This window comes from Thalassophryne amazonica, chromosome 4, assembly GCF_902500255.1.
Source record: "Thalassophryne amazonica chromosome 4, fThaAma1.1, whole genome shotgun sequence".
In the NCBI taxonomy this organism is placed as follows: Eukaryota; Metazoa; Chordata; class Actinopteri; order Batrachoidiformes; family Batrachoididae; genus Thalassophryne; species Thalassophryne amazonica.
In genome coordinates, this window is record NC_047106.1 from 92,326,431 (window position 1) to 92,340,946 (window position 14,516).

The window sequence follows — 14,516 nt, forward strand, 5'->3', positions numbered from 1 at the left end:
GTCAGATGAAACAAAAATTTAGCTATTTGGCCACAATGACAAGAGTTATGTTTGGAGAAGTAAAGGTGAGGCTTTCAAACCTGAGAACACTGTATCAGCTGTCAAGCATGGTGATGGTAGCATCATGATGTGCACCTGCACAAAGTGGATAGAATAATGAAGAAGGAGGACTACCTCCAACTTCCTTAATGTCACCTCAGATCAACAGCTAAATGGTTGAAGATGGCCACAATTGAATGTTTCAACAGGAAAATGATCCCTCAAAACATCAAAACTGGTTGTGGCTTGGATAAAGCAGGATAATATCAAGCTTTGTCAATGGCCTTCTCAAAGCCCCAATCTTAACCGTATTAAAAATTTGTGCACCAGACTTACTAAAAGCTGTGACCCTGAAAGGAAACCAAACAGTTTAATGAACTTGACCATTTGTGCCAAGATGAGTGATCACATATCCAGCCAGAATTATGCCAGAAGCTTGTTGCTAACTACCAAAAATGTCTGGTTGAGGTGCAGTTTGCTAAGACACATTTAAGCAAACGTTACTGGGGTGTATGTATTTATCTGAGCCTCTATGTATAATCTTGACACTGTGTGGATTAGAGAAGGTCCAAAATAAATTCAAACTTGTGCAAACTTGGCCCGGTCCCACTGGCGTTTACGAAGATTTGCATATGAATTGCGTACAAACTTGGTTTATATTCGCTAAACATCCGCAATCCCTGTGAAACATGCATGTATGAGTCGGCCGACATCCGCACATGTCCCCAATTATCCGTAGAGGCACGTTTTTCTGTTGCCAGGATTTTTGAGCTGTACAAAATTTTGGTGGATGACAGGCGCCTTACATACGCAATACATACTCAATACATACTCAATACATAATCTATGCACTGTATATCCCCCGTTATCCGCTGATATCCGCAACTGATGGGGTATTGCGGCTTGGCAGCGGACTGGGACAGTGTGTAAAATGGATATATAGCGTGCCTATCACGTCCACATCACAAACTAAAATAAGCTGTAGCACATGCATACAGAGTGGCCATGAATAAAATGTTTGTATTACATCTGCTTTGCATCTGATTTGCAGACAATTTGCGAATGCATAACAAACACTTCCCGTAAACCCAAAGTACTATATAAATGTGACAGAAATCGACATACTTGCCAGTCATTGCCAGTCCAGCTGTGGAGACGTACATATGTAGTTATGGCTTCCCAAAGATGTAATGTGATAGTTGCTGATATCCAACAACATACCAGTCAACTTCTCCAAGTCCAGTAATTGCTCCAGAGGCTGTGGTGTTGGTGTGAATAGTGATGCTGAAACACCCGAGTGCGCTTCTTTTATGACCGCAGTGCAGATGCCGCACATGCGCAATACAACCTCTGTTTCTACAACACGTGCACAATGCATTCTCAATACATCCGTAATACTTCAGTGATAATCATAATGCATCCGATCTGTTTCCTCAATACATGCATCATACATCCGTGATTGTCACAAATATTCGTTATACATTATTAATATATCCGTAATTCATAGTGAGACATTTGTCATTCTTGACCAATTTTGTTGCGGACGACAATGAATGCCCAGAATTTGTATACTCAATCCATGCACAATTAATCCTCTTAACACATCATTAAAAGCCCAAAATTACCATAACATTCATGCCCATAATGAGTGTATGTAAAAGTCTGACAACAACTGTACAAAGACAGCATCAATTTTAAAAAATGTCAACAACATTGTGTGGACTCCCACTGTAATTTATTTATTCTTTTTATTGCAGGGTGCACTATCAGAAGAATTTAATTACAAGGTCTTCAAGTTTATCACTTGAAAGAGAAACTGTAGAACTCTGATGTAATCTAAAGGGGAGCAACACTTGGCCCACAGTCCTCCTTTGTACAAGTGACATTAATGATTATCTTTTTTAAATTCTGTGAGGTCATAAAATAATATGCAACAAATGGAAGGGAGGAAATGTGCTTTTTAGATAGATGTTGGGTTCACTAATTGGCATTCATGGCAAGCAGCACAAAACCTCTGCACATCTGTGCAAATACCTGGCCAATAAACACAGGCAGGCCATTACTCACTGAACTGTTCCACCATATCCATGGAACCAATATAATTTTGTCTTAAATGAGTGTCACAATATAACTTTTGCTTTTATAAGGAAAAATATAGATATGCCACAGTGGTGTCAGATAAACTATGGGACATGAAGGTGGAGGCTCCACTGGTAGCCTGGATTACCAACTACCTCATGGCCACCCACAGTATGTGAGGCTATGAGACATTACATCCAACACCATCAGGAACAGTATGAGGGCACCACAGGGCACAGTCCTGTCTCCCTTTCTGTTCACACTCTACACCTCATGATATACAATAAGCTTGGGACTCCTGCGAGGGTGGTCGCATCGCCTCCTCTCTCCTTTCCTCTGTGTTTCTCTATCTCTGCTCCAACCTTCAAAGTCCCAAAATCACCAGACTGTGAATTCTTCAGACTATATTTGGAATAACCATGGAATTAATCAGCTGGTCTCTGAACGCTATTGACACCATTTTTTCAACAAGGAAATCCAGGCTGGGGGGACCGTGCGTGCCCAGATGGAACTTACCCCCCAGGCCTCCACTCTGCCGCTCCTTTCCCCCCACAGGGAGGCAGCATGGCTCAGCTGCTGCAGCTGTCCTTTTTCCCTCAAGCTCATGGCTGCGCTGGAGACTGCTGCAGCCACCCCACACTCACATTGCTGCAGATGAACTGTCTTAAAGTTTAGCGTACATAAACAATCAAATGTATATGTGCGGTGTTTTAGTTCTGATGTGTGTCTTTACTACGTTCAACTAGTAATAATTATGGATTAATTGCTGTATTTTTTGTCGGGGTAATTGGGTGTGATATGAATTGCCCTTTTAGGGATCAATAAAGTTGTTTGAACCTTGAATCAGACTTCAGGTTCTGGTCACAGTACTGCCACCTGCAGATGTTTTCGGCTGATTCTGCCATTGTGGGCTGCATCGGCAGTGACCAGAAAGCTGAGTACAGGAGTCTGGTGGACAGGTCTCTCGAGTGATGTGGACTCAACCACCTGCAGTTCAATGTATCAAAGACAAAGGAGCTGGTGGTGGACTTGAGAAGATGAAAGACCCGTCCAAACTCAGTTAGCATTCATGGAACTGAGGGGGACATTGTGGACTACTACAAGTACCTGGGTGTCCACATTGAGAACAAACTGAACTGGACTGTGAACACAGATGCTGTGCAAAAGAAAGGTCAGAACCGACTGTACTTCCTCAGGAGGCTCAGATCTTTCAATGTCTGCAGAAATATGTTGCAGATGTTTTATCACTCAGTGGTCTCCATTGTCATCTTCTACGCCGGGGTGCCCAAGTTCGGTCCTTGAGATCTACCTTCCTGACACTCTTAGTTGTTTCCCCTGTTCCAACACACGTGAATCCAATGAAAGATTCATTAGCAGGCTTTTAATGAGTCTTTCATTGGATTCAGGTGTGTTGGAACAGGAAACAACTAAGATTGTCAGGAAGGTAGATCTCGAGGACCGAACTTGGGCACCCCTGTTCTACGCTGTAGTGTGCTGGGCAGCAGGCTGAAGGCAGCTGAGACAAACAGACTCAACAAGCTCATCAGGAGGGCTGGCTCTGTCCTGGGGTGGAACTGGAGTCTGTCATGAAGGTGTCGGAGAGGAGGATATTGAGAACAACACCTCCTACCTCCTGCATGCCACACTATCCTGTCAGAGCACCTTCAGCCAAAGACTGAGGCCATCGAGGTGCACCACAGAATGCCACAGGAGTTCTTTCCTACCTGTGGCAATCAGACTGTATAACTCCTCCCCCTTCTGCAGGATGGGGGAGGAGGTTTTTTTATCAGCATCTCACCTGGTCTAACAGATGACAGAACAAAGGAGCAGCAAGCTTGCTCCATGTGTAGACCTCAAAAAGATTCAGCAGGTGAATCTCTCGAATGTGGCATAATCAGATGATCATGGCTTTCTGGATGATAGCAAAGTTGGCCTCTGTCATTCATGGGAGAATGTGAGTGGCCAGCAACACCTCCCACAATAAAACATTACAATAGTGTTTAGTCCACTCTGCTCTAGTCCACCAGCAGGCTAGTGTCACTTGCACAAAAATATCCAGGAATATCTCTGGGTCATCTTGCTGTGTGATTTTTTCTAGAGGCATTCGTGAGTTTAGGGTAGCCTGTTTTAACACTTTCCCTTACAGGTCCAAGTTCACCTGGATAAACTTATGAAACACTGGCCTCTTGTGGGAGCTGTGCTTCTGCCAGCAATGTCCTTGTCTGGCCTTTTTGAAGGGAGGTGCTGTATTCTTGCACTTTCTTTTATTCCATTATTGTATCCGAAAGTACAACATTTTTGTCATTTATCCACTTATCTACTGATTCGCTGTACTGGCCACCACTTTGGCAGGTTTAGCCTTTTATCTGGCACAGAAAGAGACACCTTTATTAGATTCCAAAAACACCGTGAGCAAAGACTCAGACCAGTTCCACTAGCAGCCACTCTGTTGATTTAATTTTATCACCTCCAGAAAATCCTTTGTGGCCTGTTCTCATGGCTGTTTCATCTCCTTCTGGCACAATTCCCACTTCTCACTTCAAAACGAGCATAAATACAATATAATTAATTGGTTAATTGCACATTGTTGCTCATGCAGACAGCACTTATTCATATGTGTCCTCACCCTATTTCACAGACTGACCTAAAACCACATCCACTGCCAAAACTGGACTGATATGGAAGAGAATTAACATTCTGTAGTGCCTTTCCACCTGATAAAGGTGGTCAAAGTGCTTTCAAACATGCACTGATGTCAGCATGCTGCCATGCAAGGAGCTCAGCTGTACCCCGGGTGCAATTTGGGGCAAGGATTGAGTTAACAGAATCAAAGCAGGGATTATCTGGACAAAAAACCTGTGTCTCTAACCTCCAATCCACTATCTCTCCAACTGAGTTATTTGATGTGGTAATTGCTGACCTGAAACACAATCCACAAAGATCAAATACACAAATATGCACTTCCTTTTCTCTCAAAAATTCTTGAAAGGGTAGTTGTAAAACAGCTAACTGATCATCTGCAGAGGAATGGTCTATTTGAAGAGTTTCAGTCAGGTTTTAGAATTTATCATAGTACAGAAACAGCATTAGTGAAGGTTACAAATGATCTTCTTATGGCCTCAGACAGTGGACTCATCTCTGTGCTTGTCCTGTTAGACCTCAGTGCTGCTTTTGATACTGTTGACCATAAAATTTTATTACAGAGATTAGAGCATGCCATAGGTATTATAGGCATTGCGCTGCGGTGGTTTGAATCATATTTATCTAATAGATTACAATTTGTTCATGTAAATGGGGAATCTTCTTCACAGACTAAGGTTAATTATGGAGTTCCACAAGGTTCTGTGCTAGGACCAATTTTATTCACTTTATACATGCTTCCCTTAGGCAGTATTATTAGACAGCATTGCTTAAATTTTCATTGTTACGCAGATGATACTCAGCTTTATCTATCCATGAAGCCAGAGGACACTCACCAATTAGCTAAACTGCAGGATTGTCTTACAGACATAAAGACATGGATGACCTCTAATTTGCTGCTTTTAAACTGAGATAAAACTGAAGTTATTATACTTGGCCACACAAATCTTAGAAACATGGTGTCTAACCAGATCCTTACTCTGGATGGCATTACCCTGACCTCTAGTAATACTGTGAGAAATCTTGGAGTTATTTTTGATCAGGATATGTCCTTCAATGTGCATATTAAGCAAATATGTAGGACTGCTTTTTTGCATTTGCACAATATTTCTAAAATTAGAAAGGTCTTGTCTCAGAGTGATGCTGAAAAACTAATTCATGCATTTATTTCCTCTAGGCTGGACTATTGTAATTCATTATTATCAGGTTGTCCTAAAAGTTCCCTGAAAACTTTCAGTTAATTCAAAATGCTGCAGCTAGAGTACTGACGGGGACTAGAAGGAGAGAGCATATTTCACCCATATTGGCCTCTCTTCATTGGCTTCCTGTTAATTCTAGAGTAGAATTTAAAATTCTTCTTCTTACTTATAAGGTTTTGAATAATCAGGTCCCATCTTATCTTAGGGACCTCATTGTACCATATCACCCCAATAGAGCGCTTTGCTCTCAGACTGCAGGCTTACTTGTAGTTCCTAGGGTTTTTAAGAGTAGAATGGGAGGCAGAGCCTTCAGCTTTCAGGCTCCTCTCCTGTGGAACCAGCTCCCAATTCGGATCAGGGAGACAGACACCCTCTCTACTTTTAAGATTAGGCTTAAAACCTTCCTTTTTGCTAAAGCTTATAGTTAGGGCTGGATCAGGTGACCCTGAACCATCCCTTAGTTATGCTGCTATAGACTTAGACTGCTGGGGGGTTCCCATGATGCACTGAGTGTTTCTTTCTCTTTTTGCTCTGTATGCACCACTCTGCATTTAATCATTAGTGATTGATCTCTGCTCCCCTCCACAGCATGTCTTTTTCCTGGTTCTCTCCCTCAGCCCCAACCAGTCCCAGCAGAAGACTGCCCCTCCCTGAGCCTGATTCTGCTGGAGGTTTCTTCCTGTTAAAAGGGAGTTTTTCCTTCCCACTGTCACCAAGTGCTTGCTCACAGGGGGTCGTTTTGACCATTGGGGGTTTTCCGTAATTATTGTATGGCTTTGCCTTACAATATAAAGCGCCTTGGGGCAACTGTTTGTTGTGATTTGGCACTATATAAATAAAATTGATTTGATTTGATTTGATTTGAAGTAAGCATGCACTGTATTTGCATGTGAGGTGTTTTCATATGTTTAATTAGGCTGTGCTCACTTCTCATATCTGTGAAACACCAAACTCCACCACACACACATTGACAAGGCATTCTTGAGGCTGCATGCCCACCCCCACAAACACATACCACCAAACCCACTGGTAGGGTCACCCAAAGGCCGCATGGATCATTTCATTTCAATGCTGGAGGACAGCTGAGGAAAACTAAACTTTGCAATAAGAACTAAAGCAAAAAGTATTGCATCGTTGCCTTCATGTCTAAATGTTGGTTCACTGGTGTTTTGCATACTGATACTATAACCACTAATAAGCTGGGATGACCATGTTTTCTCCTCATTTAGTTTACCCACCCTCTCAATGCTCCCCACATCTTTAAACTGGCTTTTTAAATCTGCCTGTAACACCAGGTTCAGTATTGGGCAACAGTCTGTTCAGTTTCCTGGAAACATGCTGAGGTGTTGTAATGTTAGCTGTGACATTAACACGCCTAAGTGCTAATGATGGGGAGGGTAAAAGCATGAGGAAAGTGGGTAGTGAGACCCCTCAGTTGTGTGCCAAAATGTTGCAGCAGGCAGCTTGTGTACTTGGTCACACTGAACAACAAGCTTTGGAAGTACATTTGCAGCAAATCATGTTGTGTACCTTACTCCTAGAATAAGTACATTTTTGGAAAGCAGTTTGATTTATTTGTAAAACAAGTTTGTTTGATTCTGAAACATTGGTGAGAGTTAGTGGAATGTTGAGTAAAGCCCTAAAAATACCTTGAGCTGGTTTCACAAGTGACAAAGTATAATATTCAGATCTGATTTGTTTAGCTCAGACAATGTGGCATAAAACCGCTGAGGTTGGAATGTACACTGTGATGAAGAAATAAATAAAACTGACATCTTAAACCTCCTGATTGTACTTGTGTATATTTGTACGCGCATGTCAGACTGGCCACCACATTCCCAATTCCCAGACTTTTTTTTTTTTAACACGAGTTCAAATATAAGCTACATGTCTCTAGCTTCCACTCATCTAAATTCTGGCTTTCTCCCATCTAGCTCTGAAGCTACTGAAGCATTCGCCCACCCCTTCATGCATCTACACATGTATTTCTTGACTGTACACCTCTCTAATTTCAGCACTTGCCCCCCATGTGCAAGGAAATATGATAGCTGTTCCACGATACCCTGTGGTATATTTATTAGCAATCAGCATGGGATCAGCCATAAAGATAGCACACATGTTTGCACCAAGGCTTTTATTAATTTTGGACATTAGCCCCTGCAATACCCCACATTGTTAAATAGGTCTAATTAGGCAGTGAACAAAATACAGTGAACAAAAATATAAAGGCGAAACTTTTATTTTTGCTCCTATTTTTCATGAGCTGAACTCAAAGATCTAAAACATTTTCTTTTTACACAAAAGACCTATTTCTCTGAAATATTGTTCACAAATCTGTCTAAATCTGTGTCAGTGAGCACTTCTCATTTGCTGGATAATCTATCCCACCTCACAGGTGTGGCATATCAAGATGCTGATTAGACAGCATGATTATTGCACAGGTGTGCCTTAGGCTGGCCACAATAAAAGGTCTTTTGTGAAATGGGGAAATAGGTCTTTTGTCCCCTCTGCAAATGATTTATGGAAATTGTGGATGCATTAGGATTTCAGCAATGCATTCAGGACTTGACGCACATTAGTGGAAATACCGTGGATTTGGTTCTCACACGTGGTATTGCTGTCACGAATATTGACATCATGCCTCTTACATCAGTGGTCTCTGATCACTCACTTATTAGGTTTACAATTTCACTGCCATGTTTAGTGAAACAACAACCTTATTTATCACTACGGTGATGAATCAACACCTCAACTACAACTGAACTCGAAGCTATACTGCCTGATGTCTTAGCCTCACATTTGGTAAATTCCCAGTCAGTAGACAGTCTTGTAGAGAGTTTAAACTCAGTGCTCAAAACTACACACGACATGATTGTGCCACTTTTGTTAAAACCACGCCCCCTGAAAACACAGTCACTTGGTTTAATGACTACTTTCGTGATCTCAAGCATAAGGCTAGAGGTCTAGAATGGAAATGGTGTATTTCAAAATTAGAAGTATTCCACCTTGCATGGCGTGATGCTATCTTAGACTACAAAGACTAAGACATGACTACAAAGTGGACCTATTACTCTGATTTGATCAACAAAAACAAGCATAACCCAACGTTATTGTTCGACACGGTGGCAACACTTATTCATGGACAACCACCTGTAGTTTGCTCTCCTTTTACAGCACAAGATTCCCTGGATTACATTGAGAAGAAAATAGAAGACATTAGGTTGAGCATATCCCAGCATGCCTTAACCCAACCATTACGCCCTGCTATTGAGGTGGGTGCCATTAATGAGGTATTACCTAGATTTACAGAATTTGATAGTATCTCACTAGGTGTGGTGACAAAACTCGTAACGTCTACAAAAAGCACAACCTGCTTATTTGATCCTATACCAACAAAAGTGTTTAAGGACCTGTGGCCTTAAATTTGGGCTGACTTGCTGGAAATTATAATCTCTCATTAACTTCTGGATCTGTTCCTAAATGTTTCAAATCTGCAGTGATTAAACCATGACTTAAGAAATCTAATCTTGACCCCAGTATATTGAAAAACTATAGGTCGATATCAGATCTATCATTTTGCTCTAAAATTATGGAAAAAGTGGTTTCACGGCAGCTTGTGGACTGTCTTACCAAGAATAATCTTTTTGAGCTACTGCAGTCTGCTTTTAGAAAAAAATCATTCCACAGAGACAGCTCTCATTAAAGTGTTGAATGATCTTCTGCTTGCAATGGATTGAGACACCACTGCGGTTCTGGTATTGTTAGATCTCAGTGCTGCGTTTGATACCGTGGAACATCATGTTCTCCTCGATAGGCTGGAGAATCATTTTGGGATTACTGGGAGTGCCTTTGCATGGTTGATGTCATACCTGACCAGTCGTTCTCACTGTGTTTTGTACAATAATACTCCCTCTAACCTTAGTGACATGAAATTTGGGGTTCCACAGGAGTCCATCTCAGGCCCCGTGCTTTTGTCCCTTTATATAGCACCCTTTGGGCACATATTGCAGTGTTTTGGGGGATGTGACGGTCTAGTGGTTAAGGTGTTGGGCTTGAGACCAGAAGATCCTCAGTTCAAATCCCCGCCTGACTGGAAAATCACTAAGGGACCTTGGGCAAGGTCTTTAATCCCCTATTGCTCCCGGTGTGAACGCCTTGTATGGCAGCACCCTGACATCGGGTGAATGTGAGGCATAACTGTAAAGCGCTTTGAGCGTCTGATGCATATGGAAAAGCGTTATATAAATGCAGTCTATTTACCATTTATTTACCTTTCACTGCTAAATTGATGATTTAATCGCTGATTATACTCAGTTATACATGCAGATAACTGCTGGGATTCTCATCCACATAAAATCCTGAGAAGATTAACTTGCATCAGTGAGAAGCTGGATGTCTAGCAACGTCCTGCTTTTAAACTCTGATAAGACTGAAATGATGGTTCTTGGTCCAGTGAGATGGCCATTGATTTGACCAGTTAACGCTTGGTCTAGGCTTGTGTGTCATACATCATACTGACAAAGTGAGGAACCTTGGGGTAATTTATGATCCTACATTGTCCTTTGACCTCCACATTAGAGATATTACGAGGAGTGCTTTCTTCCGCCTGCGAAATACAGAGATTTGTTCCATCCTGTCTATGGCTGATGCTGAGACCCTGATTCATATGTTTGTCTCTTCTAGATTGGACTACTGCAATATTCTATTTTCTGGTTTACCGTAGTCCAGCATTATGGGTCTCCAATTGGTTCAAAATGCTGCTGCCAGACTTTTGACATGAAGCAGAAAGTTTGACCACATTACACTCATTTTAGCATCCCTTCACTGGCTTCCTGTCCCAGTGCGATCAGATTTTAAGGTTCTGCTACTAACCTATAAAATTCTTCACAGACTGGTACCTCCCTACCTAACTGACCTACCTAACTGAGACTTTCAAGACCAGACTTAAGACTCACTTATTTTCCCTTTCGTATGGCTAGCATACTGGCATAGTATGAAACTATTCTTTTTACTAATTTAATTCATTTTATTAGGAAACGGAATGTGCCGCGGCCTCAACTTTATCTAAATTCTGGGTGTTTTAGTGAAGCATAGGGCTAGTGGCCGGCGATCACCTTAGTATTTCTTCTGTTTTTCTTGTTGCTTAATGCTGACAAATTACACTGTATTTGTTGTCTTTCTGATGCTTGATTCTGCTTTTTTCTTTTCTCTCTGTTTGAGGTGCGGCTGCATCCAGAGATGAGTGTGATATGTGTTCCGGAAACCATCCTGTGCACCGGCAACATTTCCTGTATGTTTGTTTTGTGAACTGTTTTATAATTTGTGTCTGTAGCATGGCCCAAGCAGAGGGTCACCCTTTTGAGTCTGGTCTGCTTGAGGTTTCTTCCTCAGAGAGAGTTTTTCCTTACCACTGTTGCTCTGGGGGTTGGTAAGGTTAGACCTTACCTGTGTGAAGCGCCTTGAGGCAACTCTGTTGTGATTTGGCGCTATATAAATGAAAATAAATTGAAATTGAAAAATTGTGTGGTTTCTCTCCGGGTGCTCCGGCTTCCTCCCACATCCAAAGACATGCAATTTAAGTGGACTGGAAACTTTAAATTGTCCGAGGGTGTGAATGCGCTTGTTTTACTATATGTGGTCCTGCGACAGACTGTCCAGGGTGTACCCCCTCCTCACACCCTATGACTGCTGGGATAGGCGCCTTGAGTCAACCTTGTTGTGATTTGGTGCTATATAAATGAAAATAAATTTAAATTGTAATTGTTTATATGTACTACTTATGTTTTAAATCTTTGAGCTCAGCTCATGAAAAATGGGAGCAAAAACAAAAGTCTTGCTTTTATATCTTTGTTCAGAGTACATAAGGTATTGTTTTCTCAGTGGAAATTACTAACCCCCAACATTTGAAATATCCCCCTTCAGCCAAACAAAGTCCTTGTGGAATTCACTGTCAGTATTACCTCTTTCTTCTTCTTCTGTGTTTCCACCCTCTCCCCAAACACACAGACTGCAATCTTTGGAAATGCTAAAAATGAACAATAGTTTGAAGGAATGGGTCTATATGAAAATGTGTAGATTCTACAAAAAAACATTGTCAGGGTAGGAGAATAAAACAATTATTTACAATACTTTGTTATGCAGCACCATTTATTACTGTAGTTCAAACTTTGAAGAGCCTTCCATATTTGAATGTAACAAATATATTGCAGTAATATATTTATATTTTAACACTTATATTTCAGATTTGATCCATAAGTATTGGGGGGGGGGGGGGGCTCTGTGCACCATAACTATGTCATTTAATTGAAACTATCAAAATGAGCATATAGTGTAATAGTGTAAGCTTTCAGCTTTAAGTCAGGTAGGGTTTGGTGGCAATAAGTAGAGGGGTGGGGGTGTGGAGTAACAGACCTATTGCATTAACCATTAATTACAGAAATTTGTATATGTAGTCCATCCATTTACCCATGCCATAACTCATAGCCTATATCTCCTTTACAGTTATTGATGACTTTCCTCAGACATCTTCATCTTGCAAGGTCACTCAGTGAGAACGTCCTACTCCAGACAGATTTGTCATACAATATACTGTTTGTGTTTCTTATTGAGAAATGTAAATGAAGTTTAAGTCATATTCAGTGACTTTGAAATATTCATATATCCAACCCTGGACTTGTCTCAAGGAACATGGCTGTAAATATGATGATTTGACAGAGCAAACATGCTTATGTTTAATATGTCCAATTACTTTATGGCCTGTGAAGATGGAGTGACTGTTTATAATAATGAAATTCCTAAATGGTATGCAAACCCATTGAATTAAACTAAAAGTGTAAATGACAAGAACATTGTGACTGTTTCACTTCACCTCCACTGTGGTGGTGTAGAGATGCAAAATTACAAAAATTGTATCACTTTTCCAAATTCCTATGTACCTGAGGTTATCTACAGTACTGTGTAAGCTCAACTGACAAATTAGAACACCTCTAAAATGGATGCACCTATACACACACGCACACACACAATCCTTATAGTACGACTCCCTTCAAGCTCAGCATTTTATTGAAAGTTTTATTTTGACAGGGGAAAAAAGCTCCTCCAGATGATTATCAGTCATTATTATAAAGTTTCTAAATACAGGCAACTGAGGTACAGAATATCTGTCTTTCTGCAGGTGGAGTGTGCATGATGGAGAAAAGAGAGAAAGAAATTCTGAGAGAGAAAGAGAGACTGACAGATAGAAAAGAGTGCAAAAACCAGAACAAAACATGATGAAACAAAACAGCTGGATTTGATTATGGCACAACACTCACTGTATGCATTTCTTTGAAAAACAAAAAACAAACAATTTATGTAACGCACTTTTTACGTAGTGTATTTTATATTCTACTGTGCAATAACAAAATGAAAAGCCAGATGATTAATATATGTTTTTTTCTTTTTATAATCATAGTTGTAGTTATAGAAAATAAAACCATAGTAAATGATGAGTCCTACACTGGGATCCACTGACTCCATCTAACCTTTAAAACCTGCATGCACTTTGCAAAATTCTTGAGGTTCGCTCTCCAGCAAGGATTCTGCCCACAGTATAAAATCAATAAGATCAAAGATCAAAAGCTTTAATTGCAGTAATAAAAGATGAGTAATACCACAGGAACCATACAATTAAACTGAAAAATTAAAGGCAACAAACAACAGGATGTTTGCTATTGTAGTTTCCTACTGTCTGGTGCATGCACATATAAACACACACATTATAGCACAACAGATAAGGCATATACTGATTTCAAGGTGCAGATGAAAACCCAGAAAAGACTTCAAAATTTTAAAAACATCACTTTATTCTGTACAGATCAAGTGATAATTGTGTGTAAAGAAACTGGATGATTCACATGACTATTGGCAGTTTTCATCACAGTCTTGATCAATTTCTGACAAAATGTGGCACACATTTTTCACTTTTTGTACAGTATAAATTGATATTTATGAAAAGTCTTATAGTGCTGTCATTCTGTGGGTTTCAACATGCTGCAATTGTTCATCTTATCTGCACACTCTTATAAGTCTAAAAGTCAAACCTATGATTATTGTGTATTGTTGTTAGGCACTATCACGTAAGAATATTGCAGAGTGAATTCTATGTCCACATCTTTGTGAATACTGAGCCGTGAGACTACACCTAATTATCGTAAACATGTCACAACTATAAAACCAAATTACTGAGTATAACCAATGAGTGGCACCAGTCAATAACCAAATATTACCAGAGGGGTTTTCCGGGTAGGCACATGCCAAGCTAGCTGGCTACTCTACAAATTTAGCTAGACTAGATAACTTGCTAGCTAATTGACTGGAAAATATTTGTAATCTAAAATTTTGCTTTACAACCGCCTGTTATTTATTCACTGTCAAAACATTTCACGTTTGGATATAGAGGTATTATCTCAATAATGTATATGCTGCTATCTTATATGATACTTGACAAGACCTTTCTCAGCCAAATGTCAGCAGTATTAAAATTGGCCTCGTGAATTATCTGGGAAGTTTCATTGTATG